Consider the following 6,065-nt stretch of genomic DNA (forward strand, 5'->3'; position numbering starts at 1 on the left):
ACCTTAGAATGTCATCATTTTTTACTTAATGATTGTTTGAAATATAGATACCCATAGAACAACTTAGGTTGTTTCCATATTTTGGCTATTGTGGATAATGCTGTGATGAACATGGGGGTGCAGATAGCTCTTTGATATCATGATTTCATTTCTTTCAGGTATACACCCAGAAATGTAATTGCTGGATCATATAATAAAAATTATCATAGTTTAATTTTTTTGAGGAACTTCCATACTATTTTCCACAGTGGCCGCACCAATTTACATTCCTGCCAACAGTGCTCAAGGGTTCCCTTTTCTCCACACCCTAAGCAGCATTTGTTGTCTCTTGTTTTTTTCTTTTTGCGGTACGCAGGCCTCTCACTGTTGTGGCCTCTCCTGTTGCGGAGCACAGGCTCCGGACGCGCAGGCTCAGCGGCCATGGCTCACGGGCCCAGCCGCTCCGCGGCACGTGGGATCTTCCCGGACCGGGGCACGAACCCGCGTCCCCTGCATCGGCAGGCAGACTCTCAACCACTGCACCACCAGGGAAGCCCCATGGACACTTCTTTAAGAATAAAGAGTTTAATAAATATCAATTAGAGATACCCTATTATTTGTGTTATTTAGGACGTTGATATCATTACTGATTATATTCCATCACTTGATGATTCATGGACTGAGGATGGGGGTGGACTAAAACTTCCTTCACTTATGGGCTCTGGCCATGTCTCTGCTTCCAGAATTCATTACCTTGTTCTTAGCTGGACACTGCCCTTCCTATAATTGCTGCTTATTTGGAAATGAAGGTTTCAGGAAAATGTCTCAATTACCACTTTACACTTAATATGAGACATGTAAGGAAAGAGATATTCCCTTTGCTTCACAAATCACCATGAGGTTTTGGAACTTTGAGGGCTTTCTAGCTTTGCTGGAGCATGAGGTCACATACGCAGCAGTAGGTCCTTGAAGACAAAAATAGAGCAGCTATTTAGACTTCACGAACATGTTTGATTCTCTCAAGAATAAATGAGGGAGGGTCATGGAGAATTGGAAATAAATACATGATAGAGTTGTTCAGGAGCTTGGTGGCATCAGGTCAACATCTCTTGACCTTTGCTTCATGTTTGTCATTTCATGGTTAGTAGATGGCTGCTGGGGATCCAGACATCATGTCCACATTCAAGGGAGGAAAGCATGGGAAAGGGGGAAAGACTTTGTTAGGTACATCCATTCCATTCCCCCCAAAAAACATAATCTCTCCCAGGAACGTCCTGCATGTGTGTCATTAGCCACCCAGACACTATGAGCTCTCATGGAGAATGCAGAAGCAAGCATGTTGCCTGACACAGTGACACCCCAAATAAAATCACTGTTCAATCCGCAAAGAGGAAGGGGGAAGTGAGCATTGAACAAGCGACTAACAGTACCTAACACAGTAGGGATTCAACTTATTTTTCTTTATGTAGTGAACCTGTTTCTCAGAAGAGAAAAAGCCATTACTGATTTTTCACAACAATCTTTAAATTACAGGTCTCTCAGTCCATGGGATTGAAATGAAACAAATACTAGGAATAGACCCATGCCAGTCTCAGAATCACTTTTTTATTTCAATGAATAGTGCTGGTGTGTTGAGCTCATTTCAGAAGCTGGATGCTTCCTACCCTAATAGGAGCATTGTCCCAGGAGCCTCCTCAGCTATGTATGCAAATACATTCCTGTCAAATCCTAACATCAGCTTGACATACATGCTTCAACATGGTTGAATTCCTGTGGAAATTATTCAGGTGAAGAATAGGGCAGATGGAATGGCACCACACATATATGGGAAAAAGCTGAAACAGTAAAGAAATAACAAGTCAGCAAGCATAATAAGTCATGGAGCGATTGGCTGGAGAGAAGGAAGGGGCCATGTCATGCACAGTCTTGGAGGTCATTGGTAAGGGGTGAAGATTTTATTCTAAGCGCAATAAGAAGCTGTTGAGGTACTTAGTTCAAACAGAGTGCACGCCTGGTTTACGAACGTCACTAGTGTAGTCATCCATGGGAAAAACAATTTCAATGTGTTCAAATGTCTTTTGTTAAGGTGAATAAGCAATTTGTCAATTTCAGTGTATTCAATGAATTGCTTTGATAGGCATCTCCTGTATGTCACACATTCAAGGAGGAAACGCACCTGTGTGCATCAGAGGGGGCTCTCCATAGACTTCTCTCTTCCCACTGAACAGAGCTGCAGAGTTCTCTGGCAAGTAAGTGTCTGTTTCATGGGTTCTAGTTTCTCTTTTGTACTCTTATGGCATTATGTATGAGTTTCATTATGTGTGTGCTCCCCAAATAACTGGACCTATCATGTCTATTAAAGAAAACAATGGACATTCTGACTCTTGGAAATGATTACTTTTGCTTAAGAAAATGTTTGACTCCTGTAGGGGTAGGTAATATGGTAGAGGGGTAAGAGTGGATGGGAAGGTAAGTCACGGGTCAATTCAGTAGTCTAAGTGAGAGAGCACGTGTGCGTGGGTTAGATTGGTGCTAATGGACACGAAGAACCAGGGGTGACTTGAGATGTATTTTGGAGGAAAAAATTGAATTAACAATGGATTCATTCAAGGAAGGCATACAGAGAGAATAATCAAGTATAACTTCCAGAGTGCTGGCAGAGTACTGGTTGCATACTAGTAAGGCTTATTGCATGGATGAGAAAAAGGGGGTATGATAGTCATGACATGTACAATGCTTTCCAGTTTTTAAAATATTTGAACCTACATCTTAAGATATGGTAGGACAGGGTTTATTATTTTACCTTCTTTGCAGACGTGGAAACAGAGGCTCACCGCCTCATGGTTCTGCTTTTGCCAATCTGGAGACTGGTCAGAGACAGAAGATGTGATGTGGAAAAGAGAGAGGACATACACAAAGAGGTCAGATGAATCTTAGAGAAGAGGAAATTAGAAGGCGGCGAGGAAAGTTGTGCGGGGATGGGGAAGAGACCTGGCGTAGCCGGGACCTGCGGGAGCTACGGGGAGGCACAGTGCGCTCTGAGTGGTGTGGGTGTAGGTGAGGGTTGGATCTCCTTTTGATGTGCTTGAAGAGATGTAAGGAAAAGATTGTTTTGTTTTGTTTTTTTGGTGGGGGTTTGTAATGACTTTTGATGGGTGAGGTATTTCTGCTTCTGTGTGATTCCAGGTAGAGACTGAGTTCATTAAGATTCCAGCTTTCATGCTGTTCATATCGTTTTGTTGCCTTGAGCACACATGTGAAATGGAACTTGAATGAAGGCTGATTTGGAAAGCAGAGCATGATTTGGGGGCAGTGAGAAAATGCGTTTGACCAGTTTTATGTTAAACTTTGTGAAAGACAAGTTGGACAGGTCCATTGGATACAGGTTATGGAAGGCCTGGGAAAAAATGTGAATTGAAATCCTTACTCGCCAGATGAGCTGTAAATGCTCTGTCCTGATGAAAAAGTTTTTTAGAAATATAGAAAATTGTTAAGATGGTAAAAAATATTCATAGTACCATCAAGTGGAAAAAAACTTTTACTATTTTACGGTGTTTCTTCTAGCCTTTTATATGGGTGCATGTATAAACATGTGTAAAAACTTCATAATATTTTATTTTATTTTATTTTTTTTTTATTTTTTATTTTTTATTTTTTTTGCGGTATGCGGGCCTCTCACTGCTGTGGCCTCCCCCGTTGCGGAGCACAGGCTCCGGACGCGCAGGCTCAGCGGCCACGGCTCACGGGCCCAGCCGCTCCGCGGCACATGGGATCCTCCCAGACCGGGGCACGAACCCGTATCCCCTGCATCGGCAGGCGGACTCCCAACCACTTGCGCCACCAGGGAGGCCCCATAATATTTTAATAATTGAAATTATAATATACATAACATTTTACAACATATTTAAAGTGCTCGGTGGACACTTTCGTATTAAATAATCTTCACAAAATAATTGTTGAGGGCAACACAGTAGTTCATCATATGGGTGAACCATGAGTTATTTAACCCTTTCCTTACAGACTTTATTTTAGCTATTCTGCCATTCCTCTAGTGAATCTTATCATTTGCTATTTCTTTTTTAGCCATTATAAATGGCGCTAATTTGGTACTTGATAAATTTTTCAGAATTAGAATCTTTTACTGGTCAGAGGTAGGTGGACACTGGTGCCCACTTTGGCAGCACATCTACTAAAATTGGAACAAAACACAGATTAGCATGGCTCTTGTGCAAGGATGACACGCACATTCGTGAAACGTTCTGTATATTTGGATGTCAACTAGATGGTGATCATTTCACAGTTTATACAAATGTCAAATCACCATGTGTTGTAGCTGAAACTCATGTAATGTTGTGTGTCAATTATACCTTAATTTTTAAAAAGTAATGGACACTTTTAGAGCCCTTGGTAGATGTTGCCCAATGGCCGTCTAGGTTTGAACCCCTTCGGATGCCTTTTAGCAAATGATTGGATTTCCTATTTCACTGTCTCCTCCCCATTACTGGGAATTAACTTTTGAAACATGAAAAATAATATCTCATGGTTTTCATTTGCATGTCTTTGGTTCCTAGAGAGTTTATTGGCTATTTTTCTTTTAAAACTTACATTCAAGTGTTCTGTTTATCTTTCTGTTCTGTCTTCATCACTTAAGATAGCTTGGACCCAAAACAGAGCGGTAACTAAATAAATATTTTTACAATTGACTGAAAATCCATTGGACTACCACCCAGGAACCAGTAATGCATACAGTTTTTGTGGCTCCTTTTCTATCCATCTTCCCAAATTGAATGATTTCTCCTATGAGATGTAGTATTCAGAGAAAATGTGATTTTTTCCCCTACTCCCTGTAATCCTAAGAGACATTCTCTCAGTTGAAATTTTCTCTCTTCATTTTCACTGTTCTCCATACATCGTTAGTGGGAGCTGTTGCGTTATGGGAGGGCAGTGTCTGGACTGCATATTTATTGAACTCTAATTGTATGCCTAAATGAATATGCCAGCCATGCAACTACCAATGTAAGTCTTAAACATAATAATTTGTGTAACTAGCCGACAGGAAGGCTTGAGCTATTATTTAAGTTCATATATAACATTACATCGTCAAGTGTTAATTTATGCTCTGTTCTTTCCAGAATGATTGAGCTGTTTGGTAGTTTTATTTATGACTCATGCTTAGATCCATTTTCCAGTGCTGATAATGTTGAGATAATGGGGATTTATAGTTCACCCTGACAAGAGGCCATAAAACAAATGGCTGGATGTTTTCTCTGTTGCTACAGGCTCAATTTGTATCATAAAGTACTTAATAATTGTTATTAATGAACACTCTGTGGTTGGTATATAGACACAGCTGGGAATCACATCTGTTATCAGACAGCCTGTGTTGAGTAAAGCACAAACACTGCAGGGAACTAATAGCTACAAAAGGAAATGACATCACAGAGCCATAGGAAGTGCCATAGATATTAGCTGCACTGAGACAGAAGAGAATTAGGATAGATTTTAGGAGAAATGACAGAATTTGGCTCTTTTTAAAAATTTTCTTTCATGTGGATCACAAATATCTTCAATTGTGAGCCTGAGTTCCAGGGTCAATCCATATATTATATACGGGTAAAGCATATATCTTAGTTTTTAGATAAAAACAAATAAAAATAGACCAAATTCAGCTTATAACTTACCCTTCCAGGCTTATCTTCTGCTGGTCCTCTTGAAACACTCTGATGTTCCATCCAAATTGGGTTATTTGCCTTTGTTTTTACAGACTTACGCTTTCCTGCCTGTGCGCTTTCCCTTATGTTGTTACCTCTATTTGAGTCCATTTCCCTCAAACTATTTCAAAAGAAAAAGAACTTTCTTTCTTTGACTTTTCTTCCTTCCTCCCTCCCTTTCTTTTTCATTTTTCCTCTCCCCTCTCCTCTCCTCTCCTTCCCTCCCTCCCTCCTTCCCTCTCTCCCTCCCTCCCTTCCTTCCTTCCTTCTTTCTCTTTCTCTGTCTTTTTTTCCCTTATTTGTCCACATTATCAACTTTCATTTTTTTCATTCACCATTGGCAAACATATGAATATATTTCATATGTGTCATTTG

The 6,065-nt window shown here is 40.4% G+C and overlaps 1 non-coding gene across 1 annotated transcript; it reads left to right on the forward strand.

The window, feature by feature from the left end:
• Positions 1-4,144: 4,144 nt before the first annotated feature.
• On the forward strand, positions 4,145-4,248 carry LOC132494566 (U6 spliceosomal RNA). The gene has a single exon (XR_009533140.1). It is a non-coding gene; the product is annotated as a U6 spliceosomal RNA (small nuclear RNA).
• Positions 4,249-6,065: the final 1,817 nt, after the last annotated feature.

Source organism: Mesoplodon densirostris, chromosome 7, assembly GCF_025265405.1.
Source record: "Mesoplodon densirostris isolate mMesDen1 chromosome 7, mMesDen1 primary haplotype, whole genome shotgun sequence".
In the NCBI taxonomy this organism is placed as follows: Eukaryota; Metazoa; Chordata; class Mammalia; order Artiodactyla; family Ziphiidae; genus Mesoplodon; species Mesoplodon densirostris.